This window comes from Bos indicus, chromosome 1 (genome assembly GCF_029378745.1).
Source record: "Bos indicus isolate NIAB-ARS_2022 breed Sahiwal x Tharparkar chromosome 1, NIAB-ARS_B.indTharparkar_mat_pri_1.0, whole genome shotgun sequence".
NCBI lineage: Eukaryota > Metazoa > Chordata > Mammalia > Artiodactyla > Bovidae > Bos > Bos indicus.
Window position 1 is genome coordinate 142263378 of NC_091760.1, and position 20648 is coordinate 142284025.

A 20648-nucleotide genomic window follows, 5' to 3' on the forward strand; every position below is an offset into this window, starting at 1 on the left:
TATGTTGTTCTACTTGTGACCCTAAGATGACCTCAGGGGCTGGGGCTGGGTATCAAAAGCCTTAAGGTCACGTGCCCTTGACTATTCGGCTTCTGGTGCTGGAATCCGTCGTGCTTTGAGCCTGCATCCAGCATGGGTGCCTCAGTGATGCAGATGGTGGCCTCCTTGACGGTGAGTTGCTCGGGAATCCACTTACTAAGCTCTCAGGGGCTGTGTGTGTTGGCAGACAGAAGTGGCCATGACGTGCCCCGTCGGAACCACGAGGTCACTCAAGATGCATTCACAGCTCAGAGGCGAACATAAAACAGCATCTTCTAATATTCCAGCACTGAAAATCTTTATTGAACAATTTTAAATATTGTACAAAGGTCTCCTGACCAAAAGCCTAAAGCTGTTCTGTTTGCAGTATGGCAGGGGGAGCGTGAGTGCCAGCCCTTCCAGTGCCCCCATCTGCCTCCGTGGCCCCCCTTGGCGTCCCAGCCCCCTTGGTCCGAGCCTGCAAGCATCACTGTGGAGACTGTGTGGTGGGGCAGGGTGTGCCTGCCCTGCCATCAAGTGAGCAAAACAGGACCCAAATCTGACAACAGACCTTAGGTTTTGACTTAGTGCACACTGACGGCCTCAGTCCATTCAGGCTGCTCCTGGAGCAGGTGTCACAGCTCATAAGCAACAGAGGGCTTCCCTGGTGGCCCAGTGGTTAAGAATCCACCTGCCAATGCAGGGAACACGAGTTCAGTTCCCGGTCCAGGAAGATCCCACATGTCGCGGAGCAACTAAGCCCGCGCGCCACAGCTGCTGAAGCCCGTGTGCTCCAGACCCACCAGCCACAAGAGGAGCCACTACCGCGAGAAGCCCTCACCACGCAACTGCAGAGTAGCCCCCACCACTACAAAACCCACACAGCGCAAAGACCCAGTTCAGCCAAATATAAATAACTAAATTAAATTGTTTAAAAAAAAAAAAAACAACAACAACAACAGACAACAGACATTCATTTCTCCCAGCTCTGGGCGGTGTAGGGGTGTCAGTCAGTGAGGGTCCTCTTCCAGGCTTCACGCTTCTCCCTGCATCCTCACCTGGGGAGGGGACACGGTGCTCTCTGGAGTCTCTTTGACAAGGGCACTGATTCCATTTATGTGGGCTCCACCCCGGGGTCCTCATTGCCTCCCAAAGACCCCACCCCCCCCAACATCACATTGGGCCTTATGAGTTCAGGATTTGAATTTTGAGGGAACACATAACTAAAGTCTAGTACTTACCTGGGCTTCCCTGGTGACTCAACCAGTAAAGAATCCACCTGGAGTGCAGGAGATCCGGCTTCGATCCCTGGGTTGGGAAGATTGCCCTGGAGGAGGACATGGCAACCCACTCCAGTATTTTTGCCTGGAGAATCCCATGGACAGAGGAGCCTGGAGGGCTGTAGTCCATACGGTCACAAAGAGTGGGATACGACTGAATGACTAAGCACAGCACAGCACAGCGCTTACCTACAGAAAACACTGAAAGGGTACCAATTTGTTACAGATGATTTTCTTTGGATGGTGAGATTACAAGAGTTTTAAAGCTTTCTTTTTCCTTGGAATTTTCAAAAAACTTTAGCATAAACACATGACTTTTATATTAAGGACAAGAATCAATACAAGTATTTCTGGCAGCAATAGGAGCTGAAATCTATGGCCTTAGTTGAGGGCAGAGGGTGGGGGAAGGCAGGACAGTGCTGCAGAGCCGGGGACCCAGGCCCAGACCTGACACTGGACACTATGAACTCTATCTCAGGGTCCCCGGGAGCCAGTGGGGGTTAAGCAGGGAGGATGGACCATCCCATGGAGGACACTTGGGGTTGCTTAGAGTAACGGGACAGACAGAAGGGATGGAGCAGTGGGTGAGCCACCAGGGTGCACAGCCTGCTCGCCTTCAGGGACAGACAGGAGGAATGGAACAGTGGTTGGACCACCAAGGTACATGGCCAGCTTGCCTCCAGGAGCCACCCTAGTGGGGGTGATCACTGTGCCCAACCCACTCTGCGTCCCCCTTTAAGGAGCCAGCAAAGCAAAGCAGATGCGGCATTGGCAATCCAGGTTAAAATGCTGCCAGAGGCACCGTCCTTGGGAGTAGGTGCAGCTGCCTCTTGGCTTCCACAGAAAGGTGGAGAGACAGGAAAGAGGAGGGATCCAGAAGCAGGTGGGCGGGTCAAGGTCCGGATTGTGGAGGTGAAGCTGGCTGAGCCATGGGGGAGAAAGGTGGGACCCTCCTCCCTCTGAGTGGAGGGAGAGAGTGGAGACAGGGACGAGGTGAGCTTGGGATGGAAGCAAAGTTGCCGAGGACAGCCCTGAAGGTGGGGTGGACTGGGAGGGGAAGGGTTGGTGGTTAGGGTGATATGGGGAGGGGAAGGGGTGGTGAAGAGATGGGAACAGGAGCTGTGATTAAAGAAGAGCAGAAACCTTCCATCACAGGTCCTGATGGGGTGAGTTGTGTCCCCCCAAAACACACTTGAGTCCTACCCCCAGTACCCAAGAAAGTGATCTGATTTGGAAGTGATGGTCTTTACAGACATAGTCAAGTTCAGATGAGATCAGGCTGGTTTAGGGTGGGCCCTGAGTGGTGACAGGTGTCCCTATGCAAAGCTGGAGACACATAGAGCCTGGAGGAAGAGGTTGTGTAAAGACAGAGGCAGAGACTGGAGTGATACAGCCACAAGCCAAGGGCTGCCAGCAGCTACCAGAGTCTGGGAGAGACAGGGAAGCTCCTCCCCTGGAAGCCCAAGAAAGCAGAGCCCTGAGGACACCTTGGGTTCAACTTCCAGCTGCCTGACTGAGGGCACAGGGGTCTGCTGTTTAAGCCCCCATGTTGTGGTACGTTGGTGCAGCAGCCCCGGGAAGCCAATGCTGGTCCTCGTAGACACTGCCCATAGCACACTGCCCACCTGGTCCCTGATGGACACACAGCGAGCTAGAACCACCTGGACCCTCAGATAAGCCTTGTTGCAGGGTGCCTGCACCCACCACACACACACACACACACACACACACACATTCCCAGAGATGGGCATTTGGCAGAGGCATCTGAGCAAAGCAAGACCAACGGGCAAGGTTGAGGGAGGAGGGCTGAGGTCAGCACACGGAGCCCTTGCAGACAGCCATCTGACCCCCGATAGCATGCCAATCCGGTGGGGGACAATAAGGAGCCATCCCCTCCATGTGGGTCATAGAGATGCACATGCTTGGGGCAGGGCATGTCCACATAAGTCTCCAGACACCCTGCCCCCTGGGTAGCTGAGACCCACTCCTCTCGCCCACCTCCCCACACCCAGGATGAGCCCCAGGGGCCTGGAAAGACAGAGAGGTCCTGGTTGGAGTGTCGCTGTCTCCTTCCTAGGACAGAGGTCAGGGACCTTTCCTGGGCACGTGAACACCTCTACTGAAGGAAGTGAAGAAGGCGCTGTGTGCAGAGGTTGCCGTGCTGGGCAAGGGAGGCACAGGGGACCTTGAGCTACTGCCCGGGTCACAGCCTGTGAGGCCAGCCTGGGCTGGGCAGTCATCCTAGAGGAACCAGGTGTTCCTCAAGGGCCAGGCCTGTCCTGGAGACTGGGGTGTCCTCCATAGCAGGTATTAAATGAATTCAACGAGGAGGCCATTAGACGGATACGGCTCAAAGCCAGTGACAGCTGTGTAAACAAACCAAGATCCAAGCCTACAAATACCTCATGGTTCTGAAATCAAATCCTCAGGACAACCAGTCCTAACAGCCACAGAGGCCTTCAGCTGCACCATCAGGAATGTCCCGTCTGCTTCCCCGAGTGTAAGTTTCCACCTCCACAGCCCGTGTGGCGCCACCTCATTCCCACTGACTTTTGCTCAGATTTACTCTTAAACTGTTCACAATGCCTCTGTTTAATTTCTCACGAGGAGACAAGCCCAGCCTGCTGGTAGAGCAGGCACTCGCCTCGGGGAGGGGAGCAGGTAGCCACAGGCCCCTGGAAGGGATCCGAGGTTCTTCCATTCAATATGCAAATGAGTAAAACGAGGCCAAGAATAATAAAAGCTACAGCATCATTAGTTGAGAGCCAGGCTCTGGGTGGGCACGCTGTATCATTTAACCCTCATAGCCCTGTGCAGTTGTTCCTATGGGCCCACTTGGCAAATGAAGCGACTGAGCCAACACAGGACTGAGGACCCTCCCCAAATTCTTGAGGCTGCGGAGGCAGAGTCAGGCTGGAATCTGGGCTGACACTGGAGGTTGCCTGTTGCCTCCATTTCCCAATCTTCTCCTCTTGCCCCCCAGCCCCTCGCCACCACCCCTCTACCCAGTCCCAAGCAGGGACCCTAACCACGAGGTCCTGATGTCTTTCCCTGGCAGGGAGCCAGGCTGTGGTCAGGCCCAGGCTGTCCAGCCGGGACAGGAGAGCAGAGACTCTCAGGCCAGGCCCTGAACGCTGAGCAGGAGCTGCACCAATGCCGCCGTGCAGTGGGCGAGGCCAGCTCCAGACGAGGTCCCCCCCGGCTTTTGGCTGACCTGGGCACTGTGGCCCCGGGGGCTTCAGCTAAGAGCCCAGGGACACTGGAAGTCTCAGGCACACACGGTACTGGCAGGAGTTAAAAGTGGCTGAGGTCATCTGCATGCTCAGGCTTAATAAAGATACCAGAGAAGACACCACTAGCTCCAGGCATTGTTCTTCGGATGCTTTTGATCCGGGATTTCTCACTGTCTCAAGTTAAGGAAGTTGGAGGCACTGCATTCTTGAGGTTTCACAACTCTTCCCTGGAGGGGGGGCTGGGCTGTCCTCACTCCCCGTTCCCTGGAGAACCTCTCTTGTTTTTGCACACGAAACAAGGTGTCCTGATTCTGTGCTCGCCTCACTGTGTGTGGGTTTCTCCCAAATTGTGTACCCCCGAAAAGCCATGTCCCTCCCTAGCACCTGGATGCACGTTTGGAAATATGTTTTTGCATACATGCTCAGTCCCTTCAGTCATGTCCAACTCTTTGCGATCCCATGGACTGTAGCCCAGCATGCTCCTCTGTCCATGGGCAAGAACACTGGAGTGGGTTGCTATCCCCTCCTCCCTCCTCCAGGGGGTCTTCCTGACCCAGGGATCGAACCCGCGTCTCCCCATGTCTCCTGCATTACAGGCAGATTCATTACCTCTGAGCCACCAGGGAAGGCCAGGTATAACCAAAGTGAGATGAATTCAGACTGGAGTCGGGTCCCACAGCCCCTCCTGACCAGGCCTTTCTCGTCTGACCCCGGGCTGTTCCCCACTGCCCCATTCCACCCAACCCGGCCCTGACTGTAGTCCTGACTGTGGTCACTGAGCAGCTCGGCCCAGACCCCCTTATCACCCCACCTGCTGCTACTCCTGTACAAGGGGAAGCCCTGTCCAGACAGAGTAATGCCATTCTGCAACTCGTGCCCACCCACCCCCGTTATCCTGCTCTCACAGCCTGGAAAACCCCATTCATACATTGCCTCCTCCAGGAAGCCTTCTGGAAAACCTCCGTGTTCTGAAGGAGCCCTCATGCTGGCATTTCCCACACTGTGGGGTTGATCATTGTCCATAGGTGTGTGTGCTCCACTGGGCAGAGGCCTCCCTGCAGGCAGGGACTCTGGCCATACTCATGGAGCCCCTGATTAGCACGGGGCTGGTGCTGACAGGGACACCGTAAAAGTCAGGGGAACAGGAGAGAAGGGACTCCACACAGGCGAGGGGTTAATTCACTTCCACTGTCCACAAGCTTCCCATTTGGGGCCCCAAGGCAGCGTCCTCTCCTTGGTCCCAGAGTCCCTGTGCCGTCATTAGCGATGGAGTCAGACAACGACAATAACGATGTGCATCCCTGCAGCCAGGTTCTGACACAGAGGCTGGAGGGAAGCAGGCTGGTACCAAAGAGTGAACGGAAGGGGCAAGTCAGGAGGCAAGTGGGTCAGAATCACTGTCTGGGAACAGGCATGTGGGGGACACACAGAGCGGAGGTGGCAGAGAGCCAGTGGGCCCCAGCAGCTGTCTCTCCATGCTGTTCTCTGGGGTGCAGTCTCGGGACCCCGCCCCACAGCCAGTTCTTGACTCTGTCACCACACGGCGTCCCAAGAATCTAATGCCACCGTCCAATGGCTCTAAGCTACCCTCTCCGGCTTGTTAGCTGAGGTAAGCGTGGTAAAGTTTCTGTCCTAATTACAACGCTAGCAGTTCAGGGACTGCAGACAGCTGTGAGGGATCCAGGGCTCCGCTGGTAGCTCAGCCTGCAATGCGGGAGACCCCGGTTCAATTCCTGGGTCAGGAAGTTCCCACAGAGATGGGATAGACCACCCATTCCAGTATTCTTGGGCTTCCTTGGTGGCTCAGACAGTAAAGAATCTGCCTGCAGTGCGGGAGACCTGGGTTTGATCCCTGGGTGGGAAGATCCCCTGGAAGGGAATGGCAACCCACTCCAGTATTCTTGCCTGGAGAATCCCATGGATAGAAGAGCCTGGCAGGTTACAGTCCACGGAGTCACAAAGAGTTGGACACAACTGAGCAACTTTCATGTTTACATTCACGTGAAGGATCCAAATTCCCCCAAATTGCTTCTTCGAGTTGAGGGGAGTTGAGTGAGGACAGAGTCCGTGACCTGCCTCAAGGGGACACTTTGGTGGCGGGGGGGGGGGATGTGTCTGTGCCTCCAGCCCCCATGGGAGCTGCTGGCTTCCGTCTGCAGGTCCCCCAACACCCGGAGCCCTGCACCCGCCAGCCACCCCCAGGTAGAAATTCTCAGTGACTCCAGTCACTGTTCTGCTCTCAAAGGTTAGAAATGAATGGATAAAGAAGATGTGGTGCGTATATGCAATGGAATATTACTCAACCACATTCCATTTGTAGAAATGTGGATGGACCTAGAGCCTGTCATACAGAATCAGAAAGAGAAAAATAAGCATCGTGTATTAATGCATGTATGTGGAATCTAGGAAAACGGTACTGATGAACTTATCTCCGGGGCAGGAATTGAGACAGAGACAAAGAAAACAGACACATGGACATAGGGAGGCAGGGAGGGGATGATTTGGGCGGTTGGGATTCATATCTATATACACGCACATACACTGCCACGTGGCTTCTCAGATGGCGCTAGTGGTAAAGAACCCGCCCGCTGCTGCTAGAGACGTGAGAGACGCAGGTTCGACCCCTGGGTCAGGAAGAGCCCCAGGAGAAGGAAATGGTAACATATTCCAGTATTCTGGCCTGGGAAATCCCATGGACAAAGGAGCCTGGCGGGCTACAGTCCATAGGGTCTCACAGAGTCAGACATGACTGAAGGGACTTAGCATGCATGCATGCACCATGTGTAAAATAGATAGCTATGGGAAGATGCTGTATAGCACAGGGAGCTCAGCTCAGTCCTCTGTGATGACCTAGAGGGTGAGGGTGGGAGGGAGGTCCAAGAGGGAGGAACTATATGTATACACGTGACTGATTCACTTTGTTGTACAGCAGAAACTAACGCAACATTGTAAAGGAACTATACCTCAAATTTTTTTTTAAAAAGCTTAGAAATGTTGGCTTTTTTCCTTCTCCTTTACTATCTTTTAAGAAAATTGTGTGTGCATATGTGTATATAAATATATATATGCATGTTGCTATGGGCTGCATTGTGTCCCCTCAAAATTTTTATATTCCAACCCTGCCCCTAGTACCTCGCCATGCAACCTTATTTGGAAATAGGGTCACTGCAGATGTCATTAGTTAAGCTGAGGTCGTACTGGAGTGGGGTGGGCCTTCTAACCCAATATGACCGGTGTCCTTATAAGAAGGAGAAATTTGTACACAGACAGGCACACAGAGGCCATGTGAAGATGAAGGCAGAGATCAGGGTGATGCTCCTTACAAGCCAAGGAGCAACAGAGACTGTTAACAAAACCCCCAAAACTTGGGGAAAGGCCTCAGAAAGAACTAACCTTACCGAAACCTCCGTCTCCAAGTCTGGCCTCTAGAATGAATCATGCAAGAACAAACTGTTGTTGTTTAAGCCACTCAGTTTGTGACACTTTTTTACAGCAGCCCTAGGAAATTAATTGGTGTTGCTGTTTAGTTGCTTAGATGTGTCCAACTCTTTGCAACCCCATGGACTGTAGCCCGCCAGACTCCTCTGACCATGGGATTTCCCAGGCAAGAATACTGGAGTTTGTTGCCATTTCCTTCTCCAGATCCAGGGATGCTTCTCCAATCCAGGGATCGAGCTCTCATCTCTGTATTAAAGGTGGATTCTTTACCACTGAGTCACCTGGGGAGCCCAAGAAACTAAGATGGATAGACACATACAAAATCCATGCCTATTGAGTAAATACGGAAAATACAAAAATCATAAAGAAGAAAATAACAACCCTAGTTCTCAGAGATATTAATAGCACACGTTTTAGTGGACATCCTTCCTTTTTTTTTTTTTTTTTGCCCCATGTGGGTAAGTATAAAGTTGAATTCACACTCTGTATTTTTCTTTTAAAATATGACTATTTTCCTGCATTATTAGTTGTTCCTTGAAATGGTTATGTACATCACCAAATAGCTAAGCAACTTTATTTCATTATTTCTAATTGTTTGCAATTTAAAAGAAATGCAAATGAACATCCTTGTGTGTAAATCATTTCCTGCATTTCTGAGCATTTGGATGAAACTTACCCAAGCTGCAGAGAAGGCCTCCATTGTTTTAACCCAACTGGGTAAGTACACCCTCTCAGCCCAGGGATCAGAGTGACCTTGTCCTCAGGTCGTGCATGTGAGATGGGTTCAGAAATGAACCTGCAGCCTGTCTCCTACCTTTGAGGCGTGAGAGATATCTACCTTCACAGGAGCTGAAGGAACGTGAGGCACTTGGCTCCTCTAGGAGGCATTTGGGAAACCAGCCTGCTTTTCTCTTGGATGGTGTGATGTGATGCTTGGAACCACCACAGCCTTTTTGTCATGAGGGAAACCCCTTAGGGTAGAGCCAAGAGACAGAAGGCAAGCAGGTCCTCAATGATATCCATTCCCAGACTTTCCAGAAGTGACAGCCAAGGATCTTGTTTTAAAGCTGGACTGAGCCAACACTTGTATCATAGAGAGTTTTGATGAATGCAACCTCTGACAGCTACCACAAGTGAGCAGAAAAGCTAATAAAAGCACACTGGCCCATCTGTTCATACTTGGCTCTTCGCACCCACTTTGTCAATACTTGTCTCACCATTATGCGGAACTTGAACTTGGTGATATTAATAAAATCACTGGGTAGACACACTTGAACATTAGTTCACCAGCCCAGGTGACAGAACCAGGTCATCATGGGTGTCTACTGAGCCCCATTCATGTGGAAGGACCATGGGTCAGGCTGGGCTAGATAGACCTGGACAAGTAGCAGGAAATAGGCTAGAATAAGGCTGTGTAAACAGAAAAACGTACAAATGTCGGGCAGTCCAGTCTATTCTCTTGTTTTTCTGGAATGTAGGTGTTCACTGCTGTAGTGGATTGAATGTTGTCTTGCCCAGAATTCATGTCCATCCAGGACTTTAAAATGTGACCTTGTTTGGAAATAAGATCTTTGCAGATGCATAAGAATTGGTTAAGAACCTGGAGATGAGCTAACCATGGATTATCCAGATGGGCCTTGAATCCAATGCCTGCTGTCCTGGTTAGAAGAGGAATAGTCCACGGGAATGGACAGGAATGGGAAGATGGGGGAGAGACCGGAGTGAGGTGTGTACAATCCAAGGGCTGCTGACCACCAGTAGGAAGCTGGGAGGGTGGCCTGGATCGGACTCTCCTTTGGAGAGAAGGGACCAACTCTGCCCACACGCTGATTTCGGAATTCTGGCCTCCAGAGGGTGAGGGGAATAAACGCCTCTTGTTTCCGTCACAGAGTCTGTGGTCCCTTGGTCTGGCAGCCCTAGGAACCTGGCACCTGGGAATTCTAACTCTAAATCTACCCCCATTTCCACTGACACCCCAGTAAAGAACCCCTGTGATCATGAAGTGTTGGTAGGTAGCACGTCTCAAGAATGGGTCCAGCCTCACTCACCCTGTGTCCCATGGCACCTAGCTTCCCTTAAGATAGGAACAGGTGCTCCGAGAGAAAAATGCCAGGTTTCATGTGTAACAGGGAAGAGCTAAAATCAGACTCCATGTTGGATCTGTTTATTTCACTTTAACTTTTTCTTTTCGTTGCTTTACTATTATAATCATACACTATGGTCTGTCTCAGAGAACCCCTGTCCCTCTGCCTGAATGTTTAACTAAACATTTGTTCAGGTCACAGAGAGACAATCTGACCCAGCCCAGAAAAGAAGAAATTAACACATCCCCTCGGCAAGACTGGCCATTCCAGGAGATGTTTTACAAGACTGATGTCCCTTTTTTTTTTACTTTATTTCCTCACAGCCCTCCCCCCTCAACCCTGCATCTCTGTTCTATAAAAGAACCTGGCATCAGACCCTGATAAGATGGTTATTTTGAGAAATTAATCTGCCATCTTCTTAGTCTGCGGGCTTTCCAAATAAAGCCATATTTCTTGCCTCAACATCTCATCTCTCGGGTTTATTGGCTTGTCCTGTGGCAAGCACAGCAAGCTTGGATTTGGTAATACGTGGAGCTGGTGGCCACCTTATGTTGCGCTAAAGCTCCCCGTTGTAGGGACGTTCATATTACCGTGTCATCAGCTCTGAGATGCTCTGGAGGAAATAAACAACTTGGAGAATTTTTCCAGGCAGAGTTTCTGTCCATAGAATCTTTTATTTCATCGAACACTTACAAAGACATCAAAGAGCCAGGACACACAATGGGCCTGCAGTGTGATACACTGTCTTCTCGGTGAGAGAGGGAACGCCAGAATGCCTGGCAGATCGGAGTTAAATTCATGGACAGAGAAAAGTCACATTTCTTTCTTAAGCACAGAGGTTAGCTGATGCAGCGGCATGGGAGGTAGATTTGGGGAGAGGGACGTTTCTACCCAGAATACCAGTTCCTCCAGGCCCAGGGGCTGTTACCAGGTCAAAAAGGGAAAACGTGGCTCAGCCCAAAGCCAAAGATCCGGGGCTGCCTGAGATTCAGCTGATCTGATGTAAAATGCTGAGTCCATATAGCAGGCACACAGGCCTCCAAAGACAGTGCAGAGCAAAGAAAGTGAAATATCTCATCCATGGCATTTTATATCATTACATAATGAAATGTTACTATTTTGGATATATAGAGTTAAAATACACTGGTGAAATTAATTTTAATAATACATTCTAATTTTTGAAATGTTTTGATGTGGCTCCCGCTTGTGTCTAGAGCTACATTCCCCGCCAGACAAAACAGTGGGAGGGGTGAGGGTGGCCTTCACGGGCCACACATCTTTTGCTGGATGACCTTGTGGACAAATGTGTGCTCAGGTCATTAATCCCCAGCCAGTAGAAGCAGGTCTGCATGCTGGGCTCAATGGGTAGAAGGTGGTGGAGTCCTTGGCAAGTTCTGGAGGACGCAGGCGGGATCCCGGTTTCTAGGACCCCAGCACTGTGCTGGGCGCATGGTTGGTGGTTTCAAACACCTGTGGACACTGTGAATGAAGACTGTTGCTGCCAGATCAGTAAACAAAGGATGTCAAGCCATCACGTTACAGCCACCCTGAAGGTGCCCCCCAGGAGATTCAGGATGAGAAAAGACAGGATCCCGACCCCCCCATAGAGCACGTGCTCATCAAAGGAATGATTGCAGTGAGCCCAGACTCTTGCATCTTCCCATACATAGAACAATGTTAAATTCATTAACCTGAAATGAAATCTGGTTTCCTTTCATTCATCTTTTGATCTTCCGACTACCTATTCTTTGTTACAAAACTCCTGTGTATCTTGGCTCCTCTCTGACCTCCTCAGAACTGTTCCTCAGCGAGATCTGAGATGCTGTGTCCCAGGCTTAAATCCACAAAAAGTCCACCAACTAAAATTTATTAATAATTCTCAACTTTAATTTGTGCTTTTATTTTTCAGTTGACAACAGAAAGCACAAGTTCGCTGCTTTTCTGCCACTTCTGCTCATAGTTTGTGCAGCTTACTCACCTCCCAAGAAGCGGTGGTGTGGAAGAACCCTCTCTGATTACAGTCTAACCTTCCTTTATGAGTAAAGGACATTCCTTCAGCTGTCCGGGGTTGGGGTTGGAGGCAGAGCAGTTGCAAGAAGGATGGGGGAGATCTGGTCAGCAGAGGGCAGTGTGGCAGCCCTGCTTCTAAGGAAAGGATTGCTTGGCAGTGAGTGTTGGTCCCTCATTTGGTTCAACTCTTTGCAACCCCAAGGACCATAGCCTGCCAGGTTCCTCTGTCCATGGAATTCTCCAGGCAAGAATACTGGAGTGGATTGCTCTGCCCTCCTCCAGGAGATCTTCTCGACCCAGGGATCAAACCCACGTCTCTTATGTCCCCTGCATTGGTAGGTGGGCTCTTTACCATGAGCGCCACCTGGGAACCCCCAAAATACATAAGCAAATGTAAATAAAAGTACAAAAACAGGTCTCAGGGGAGTTTCTGAGAGGTCCTGGCAGCAACCCACCCTGGCAGAGGAAAGGAGCAGTCCTGGGCCTCGGCGTCTCCCCGCTGGCCAGCTTCTGCCCGTGTGGAATGATGCTTAGGACTTCAGTCTTCGAAGGGATGCACACACGACTTATTCATGTATAATCTATCATTTATTGCACATACATTAATTGTCCCCCTAAAGCATGAACATTGCTCTGGATATTTTCTGGTTGGTCCTGGCTATTGCATGAGCCTTCACCAGCAGAGGCATGTCTGGACCCTATGCAGAAGGGCTTGGGGGTCTCCGTGTGAGGCAGGAGGTGCCACAGTCCACGGGCCAGAGAGGGAGGCCCTGGGGCAGCGTGTCACCAGGTGTCGCCCCCTTGGGTCAGGCAGGCAGTGGGCAGCTGGGGCTTCACCACGTGTGTGCTCCGCATGGACTTGTAGGTTCCCTGCACCAAGGGCTCCTTGCCTCATATTAGAGGCAAGCGTCTCTGTGAGTGCTGTTTACAGGAACCTGGCTGAACCTGAGCAGGACAGACATCTGGGTCCAGAGCTGCAGTGTCCAGATGAGGGAGCTCTCTCCCTTGCTTTGAAGGGAGCCTCCACCTTCTATGCCTTCTGGAGTAAGGGAGTGGGGACGTGGCCCTCCGCCCAGGGAAGCCGGCCTCAAATTCCACAGGCCTAGAAGCACAGGACACTGCAAGGTGGGCAGTAGAAATCCCGAAGCCCTCCTCTCGCTCCGTTGCAAACACATGCTCTGTATTTGGAGAGATGGGGTGAAAGGTCCCTGTCATTGTCTTGGCACTGCAACTTTTAAAGAGGCAAGAAATATAAAATTTTTCTTTCTTTTTTTTTTTTAGCAAAATTTGTTGTTGTTCAGTTGCTAATTCATGTCCAGTTCTTTGAGACCCCATGGACTGCAACACGCCAGGCTCCTCGTCCTTCATTATCTCCCAGAGTCTGCTCAAATTCATGTCCATTGAGTCAATGATGCCATCCGACCAGCTCATCCTCTGCTGTCCCCTTCTCCTTTTTCCTTCAAACTTAACCAGCATTGGGGTCTTTTCCAAAAATTTAGCAAAACTGGCCCTTGCTGAATGCCTCAAATTCTGTTGCTGGGGTCTGACCCAACCTTCCTGGGGTTGCTGAGGGTGACCAAGCCTGAGCAAAGCAAGGACTGTAGACTGAGTTCTCCAGGGACTCTGTATGGGGCAGGGGCAGGGGCGGGAGGTGGGGGGTGGCAGGAGTCTTTCTTACTGATCTGCACCTCCCTGCCCACACACACTCTAGCTCCCAGCCCCAGCCCCCTGGGCCATCCATCCTCGGGGGAAGGTTCAGCCTCATGGAGGGCATCCGTGCAGTGGGTTCAGAAAGCATCCTCCTGGTAAGAAAGGCAGAGCCGCCCAGATTCCTCTCCTGCCCCTCTCTGCCAAGACGCCCAGGAATGAGAGTTTGCCGGCAGCAACTTTAGCCTCAGGACTTGAACGGGTCTTTGATCTGGATCCTGGAGCCGCGAGTGTGGGAAGCTTGCAGCTCTTTGGGCCTGGGAACAAGCCCGGACAGCTCCGCTCCAAGCCTCACCTCTGCCTGGCGCCCTCCCCTGCTCACTCCCCTGCCGAGCTCCATGAAGGGGCCACCCTGGAGGAAGTTCCCAGGAGGAGGTCCAGACCTCTGCGTGCAAGCTGCCTTGTACCTTTGGTCTCCATGCTCCACGAGACAGTGGACATTTTCACGAGTTTACAGGGTGGAAGCCTCTCCTTATACCTCTCATGTCACTTATTTAAACCAGCCCGTGTCTCCTAGTCATTTATTTACTCACTGAGCTTCCTTGATGGCTCAGACAGTAAAGAATATGCCTGCAATGCAGGAGACCGGGGTTCCATCCCTGGGTCGGGAAGATCCCACGAAGAAGGGAATGACAACCCACTCCAATATTCTTGCCTGGAGAATCCCATGGACAAAGGAGCCTGGTGGACTGTGGTCCATGGGGTGGCAAGAGTCAGACACGACTGAGCAACTAACCCTTTCACTTCATCTCACAAATGTGTCCTGCGTCCCTCCCTCACCCCACTGCTGAGGTGCAGTCTGGGATGGAGGATTTATCCTTCGTGAGGCTCTGGCTCAATGGATACTCCAAGCCTGATCCAGAAAACACATGGGAAATGAGGGCTGGAAGAGTGAGAACTTCTAGCCTCTGTAGTTGATAGATGGGAGAGACAAAGCATCCTGCCATTTTTAAAAACAATTTTGTTTGTTTATTTTTGGCTGGGCTGAGTTTTCACTGTTGCACAGATTTTGCTCTAGTTGCTGTGAGTAGGGGCTGCTCTGTAGTTGCAGTCTGCATGCTTCTCAAAGCAGTGGCTTCTCTTGTTGCGGAGTACAGACTCTACGCACTCAGGCTGCAGCAGTTTCAGCACGTAGGCTCAGTAGTTGTGGCGCAAGGGCTTCATTGCTTCAAGGCAAGTGGGATCTTCCCAGATCAGGGATCGAACCCATGTCTTCTGCACTGGCAGGCAGATTCCTTACCACTGAGCCACTGGGGAAGTCCAGGAGGGCAATGTTTTAAGATTTATTTTTTTAGAGCAGTTTTAGGTTTACAATAAAATTGAAAGTCTCACCCAGAGTGCATCATTCCCATTAGGATTCACTCTCAGTGTTTTATGTCCTGTGGGTTTGGACAAATGCATAATGACTTATGTGCATCATTCTGAAGCTTCCCAGGTGACTCGGGGATAAAGAACCCGCCTGCCAATGCAGGAGACACCGGTTTGATCCCTGGGTGGGGAAGATCCCCTGGAGGAGGAAATGGCAACCTGCTCCAGTACTCCTGCCTGGGGGATCCCATGGACAGAGGAGCCTGGCGGGCTACAGTCCATGGGGTCGCTAAGAGTCGGACACCACTGAGCGACTGAGCACAAGCATGATGCATCATTGTAATACCACACAGAGGATTTTCACTGCTCCAAGTCCTCTGTGCTCTACCCACTCTGACAACCACTGATTTTTTTTTAATTGTCTCCATAGTTTTGCCTTTTCCAGCACATCATACAGTTGAAATTACACTGTCTTTTCAGATTGGCTTTCTTCACTTAGTAGTCACATGCCCTTCGGGTTGAGGAACACTTGTTCACACAGTTCCGTAGCTCATCTTATTCTAACCCTGGACGATGTTCCACCATCCAGATGTGCCTCTGTTCATCTGTTCACTTACTGAAGGACATCTTGACTGCTTCCAAGTTTTGACAATTATGAATAAAGCTGCTATAACCACCTACATGTACATTTTTATGGGGACTTAAGTTTTCAACTCTTTTGGGTAAATCTTAATACCAAGGAGCACAACTGCTGAGTCGTATGATAAGAGTCGGAGAAGGCAATGGCACCCCACTCCAGTACTCCTGCCTGGAAAATTCCATGGACCAAGGAGCCTGGAAGGCTGCAGTCCATGGGGTTGCTAGGAGTTGGACACGACTGAGCGACTTCACTTTCACTTTTCACTTTCATGCATTGGAGAAGGAAATGGCAACCCACTCCAGTGTTCTTGCCTGGAGAATCCCAGGGATGGCGGAGCCTGGTGGGCTGCCGTCTATGGGGTCGCACAGAGTCGGACACGACTGAAGTGACTTAACAGCAGCATGATAAGAGTATGTTTAGTTTTGTAAGAAACCTCCACACTATCTTCCAAAGTGACTGCACTATTTTGCACTCTCTTCAGCAATGAATGAGAGTTCCTCTTGCTCCACAACCTCACCAGCATTTGATAATGTCCGTGTTCAGGATTTTGGCCATCTTAATATGTATGTATTTCATCGTTGTTGTTGCATTTCTCTGACAACATACAATGTGGAGGGAAATGGGAATTTGATTCCCATTTCACAACCAATTGAGTGTGAAAGTCATCAAAAAAGTTATCCCTTCATTGAATACGTTTTTGCGGAAAGTCAAGTATTACTCTTGTTGTTCAGTTGCTAAATCATGTCCAACTCTTTTGCAACCCCATGGACTGTAGCCTGCCAGGCTCCTCTGTCCATGGGATTTTATAAGCAAAGGTACTGGAGTGGGTTGCCATTTACTTCTCCAGGGTATCTTCCTGACCCAGGAATGGAACCCACATTTTCTACATTGGCAAGTGGATTCTTTACCACTGAGCCGCTAGGAAAGCCCCAAGTATTACTCTAGGTTCTATTTAAATCATATGTGCACATATGTGAAATAAATAGGCTACTTGATACATACAAAGTATATTTTTATAAATGCAAAAATATAAAAGGACCTGCTGTATAGCACAAGGAACTATATTCAGTGCTTTGCAATGGCCTATGAGGGAAAAGAATTTGAAAAAGAAAAAAAAAAATATATATATATATATAGGGAGGGATTGGGGGCAGGAGGAGAAGGGGACGACAGAGGATGAGGTGGCTGGATGGCATCACTGACTCGATGGATGTGAGTCTGGGTGAACTCTGGGGGTTGGTGATGGACAGGGAGGCCTTGCGTGCTGCGATTCATGGGGTCGCAAAGAGTCGGACACGACTCAGCGACTGATCTGATCTGATGACTGAATCACTTTGCTATACACTGAAACTAAAACATTATAAATCCACTATATTTCAATTTTTAAAAAAATGAAAAACAACCACAAAAAAATGGGAATGTAAAAAAAAAATCTTAAAAAGAAAATAAAACTCAAGAATAATCTTGTTTTATAGTAACTATAAATGGAATCTAACCTTTAAAAATTATGAATCACTATATTATATACTTATACATATTAGAAACTATGCTTCAATAAAAACTCTAAAATCTCATGACCGAGAGATAATCATTATAAATTTTGGTAAACTATCTCCCAGTGAAGGAATGAAAATATTTTAAAAATCTTAAGCATATCTTCTATTCTTCAAACATCAACTTTTTATATCTAAAAGTAAAAACAAGAAAAGAAGGTTGTACCACTTCACAAAAAGATCAGAACAGAACTTTGCATTACCCATTTTTCAGTGTGCTTTCCAAAAACTTGGGCCTGGGTATTCCAGAAAATGTTAAGTAAACAAATATTGCAGTCTGAATAGTGCTACACTAAAAAGCAGAAGTAAATATTTGTAGAAAGCTGTACATTCAAAGATGTTTCTATGGGAAGATAAAGGGAGTCAGTAGCCATATGCATGTGACAGAGTTCAGCAGCCCTGTGTCTTCCCTTGTATGCAGTCAACCATCCTTTGCTACTGCTATTTAATGTCTTTTTCTTGCTAAGCCCAATAGAACAGATTTAACTCAGAGTTGATAGCGACAAGATATTTTCTCCTGTGAGAAAATGTGGGACATTGGAAAAGAAAGAATTCAAGGGAATAATTTAGCTGTGAAATTATGTATAAAATCCTGAAAGAGATAAAGACATCCTAGGAAGTCAGGAATAGTACCAGCATATAATAACAAATTTTTTTTTGGTAAATTTAAAACAAATATTTAGGGGAACATCCCTGGTGGTCCTGTGGTTAAGAATCCACCTTCCAGTGCTTGGGACTTGGGTTCAACCCTTGGTTGGAGAACTAAGATCCCACATGCTATAACAAGAGTCCATGAACCATAACTAGAGAAAGCCCATGCACCACAATGAAGACCCAGTGCAGCCAAAAATACTAATGAATAATAAAACAAATGTTTATCATTTTATTTAAATATGTAGTTTTCCAGCTCTGATTTCATGAGTTACAATATAAAATGAAAAAAGACACATAACAAGATAAAGCACAGGTCCATGGAGCATCAGTGAGACAGAAGTGTGCCCCACATGGTAAGCGTGGAGGGGACAGAACGGAGAGCAGGCTGACCTCTCATATCAGATAATGCTGTTCCAATAGCCTTGGAACCATACTTGGGAGAGTTGGGGCTTCCCTAGTGGCTCAGATGGTAAAAAATCTGCCTGCAATGCAGGAGACCTGGCTTCGATCCCTGGGTGGGGAAGATCCCCTGGAGGAGGGCATGGCAACCCACTCCAGTAATCTTGCCTGGGAAATCCCAAGGACAGAGGAGCCTAGCGGGCTACAGTCCATGGGGTCGCAAAGAGTCAGACACCACTGAGCAACTAACACTTTCACTTTCAGAATGTGATCTATAAATGTGAGGTCAGACATTGTCCTCGGTTATACTGATTGGTGGCCTGATCAGGGCTGGATGGACTGAAGTCTGGGCTGAGCGTGGTCATTGTCTCTGGAGCCTGTGGTCCAGGAAAAGAGATAGTAACCAAGGTAACAGCATCAGGAACTGCAACCTGAGAGCCCATCTGGAAAGGACAAGTGGGAAGAGCAGAGACCCGGAGAAGCCCTCCTGCACAGAACAGAGACCCTGAGTGGGGAGGAGTCTGGCTTGTTCCAGTCCCTGAGGGACCCTACATGTAGTCAGAGGGATGACACCTTTGCCCAGAGATGTCCATGCCCTAGTGCGCATCACCATGAACTTGGCACAGTACATGTCAAAGGGAATTCAGGCGGCAGGCAGAGCTGAGACTGCTAAACCACTGACCTTAACTTTGGGAAGTTTTCCTGGATTATCCAGATTGGAGACTAATGTAAATACAAGAGTTCTTAAAAGTGGGAGGTTCTGACCCAGAGCAGCTGCCTGTGAAGAAGGATGATGGGGCTCCAAGCCAAGGAGTAAGGGTACTCCTAGGAGCTGGAAAAGGCAAGGAAACAGCTTTTCCCTGCTGGAGCCTCAGGAGGATTTGCACTGCTAACACCTTGGTTTCAGCCCAGTGAGACCCGTTGCAGACTTGTGACCTCCAGATGCTTAATATGATCATTTTCTATGCACTAATTTTTGGTAGTTTGCTACAGAATCTGTAGTAGGAGGCTGGTAACACCTGATAAAGCTGCTTTCCCCTTCTCTCAGCCTTAGCATAGAACCATAAAATAAACAAGCATGCTTATGACCAGGGACATTCTGGAAATCATTAAGACCTGCCATCTGTGTGAGGCTGCTGCAGTAGGAATTCAGCGTGTGGTCACCTCCTTGCCTTGCAGGGTGGGTGAGGCAGGGCGGGTGGATCCACCGTCAGCCACTTCTCTAAGCGGGGGAACCCCAGCTCTCTGCTGACCAGCTGTGCAATTCAAGGTGGCTCCTCAGCCTGGCTGGGTCTCAGTATCCTCCTCTGCCAAACAGGCATAAGACTCTCAACTTTAGGGTCACTAGGACAATTATGGAGGGTAAGCGCAAAGCATCTCACACTGACTGGCTTTTAATGGGATCTCAAGCAATGGGTGCTCCTGTTAGTTTTGCACGTTTATGTATTTAAAACAGAACGCTCATCATCTGCTTTAAAAGGACTTGAGAGTATATGTCAGAACAATTACATGAAAGTTATGAAGTGAGAACAGAAACAATTTAAAGAGCGTGTTCCAGGTGTCTGCGATGAGCTCATTCCTGCAGATGAAACCGCGCTTGGCTTGCACTTCCCAGGTACAGAGTGGAGAACAGACCAGGTGGCAGGAGCCTCCTGTTGCCTGCAGAACACCTGCCAGCTTCGCCAAGGGGCGGCCTTCTTCCTGCTGAGAAGCTGCAAAAGATTCTAAAGACATATCACTTGCATTGACGTGTATGCGTTTTTAGAGAGAACACATTCATATGGCTTAAATAGTTTCAAATGTGCACATATATTATACAATTCATATATACATAGCCATATGTACTCACCACATATTGTATATACGGTGAAAATCCTTTCAACTCTCCTCCGTCAGGTGCTTCCCCCACAACCCCGCCTCCTCCTTAAACAACCATGTTACTGGTTTTTCTATGTATCCTTCAAGAGTTTCTTTAGGGAACTACAAGCAAATAAAAAATAGATATTCTTGGGGCTTCCCTAGTGGTCCAGTGGTTAAGAATCTGCCTGCCAATGAGGGGACAGGGGTTCAATCCCCGCTACGCAGAGATCCCACAGGCCTTGATGGAACTAAGCCCATGCACCACAAATACAGAGCCCACATGCCACAATTAGGGAAGCCAGTGCACTCTGGAGTCTGTGTGCCACAAGCACTGAGCCCACATGCTGCACCTACAGAAGCCCACGTGCCCTAGAGCTGTGCTCTGAGACAAGAGAAGCCACTGCAGTGAGACAAGAGAACCCACACAGCACCGCTAGAGAGTAACCACTAACCTCTGCAACTAG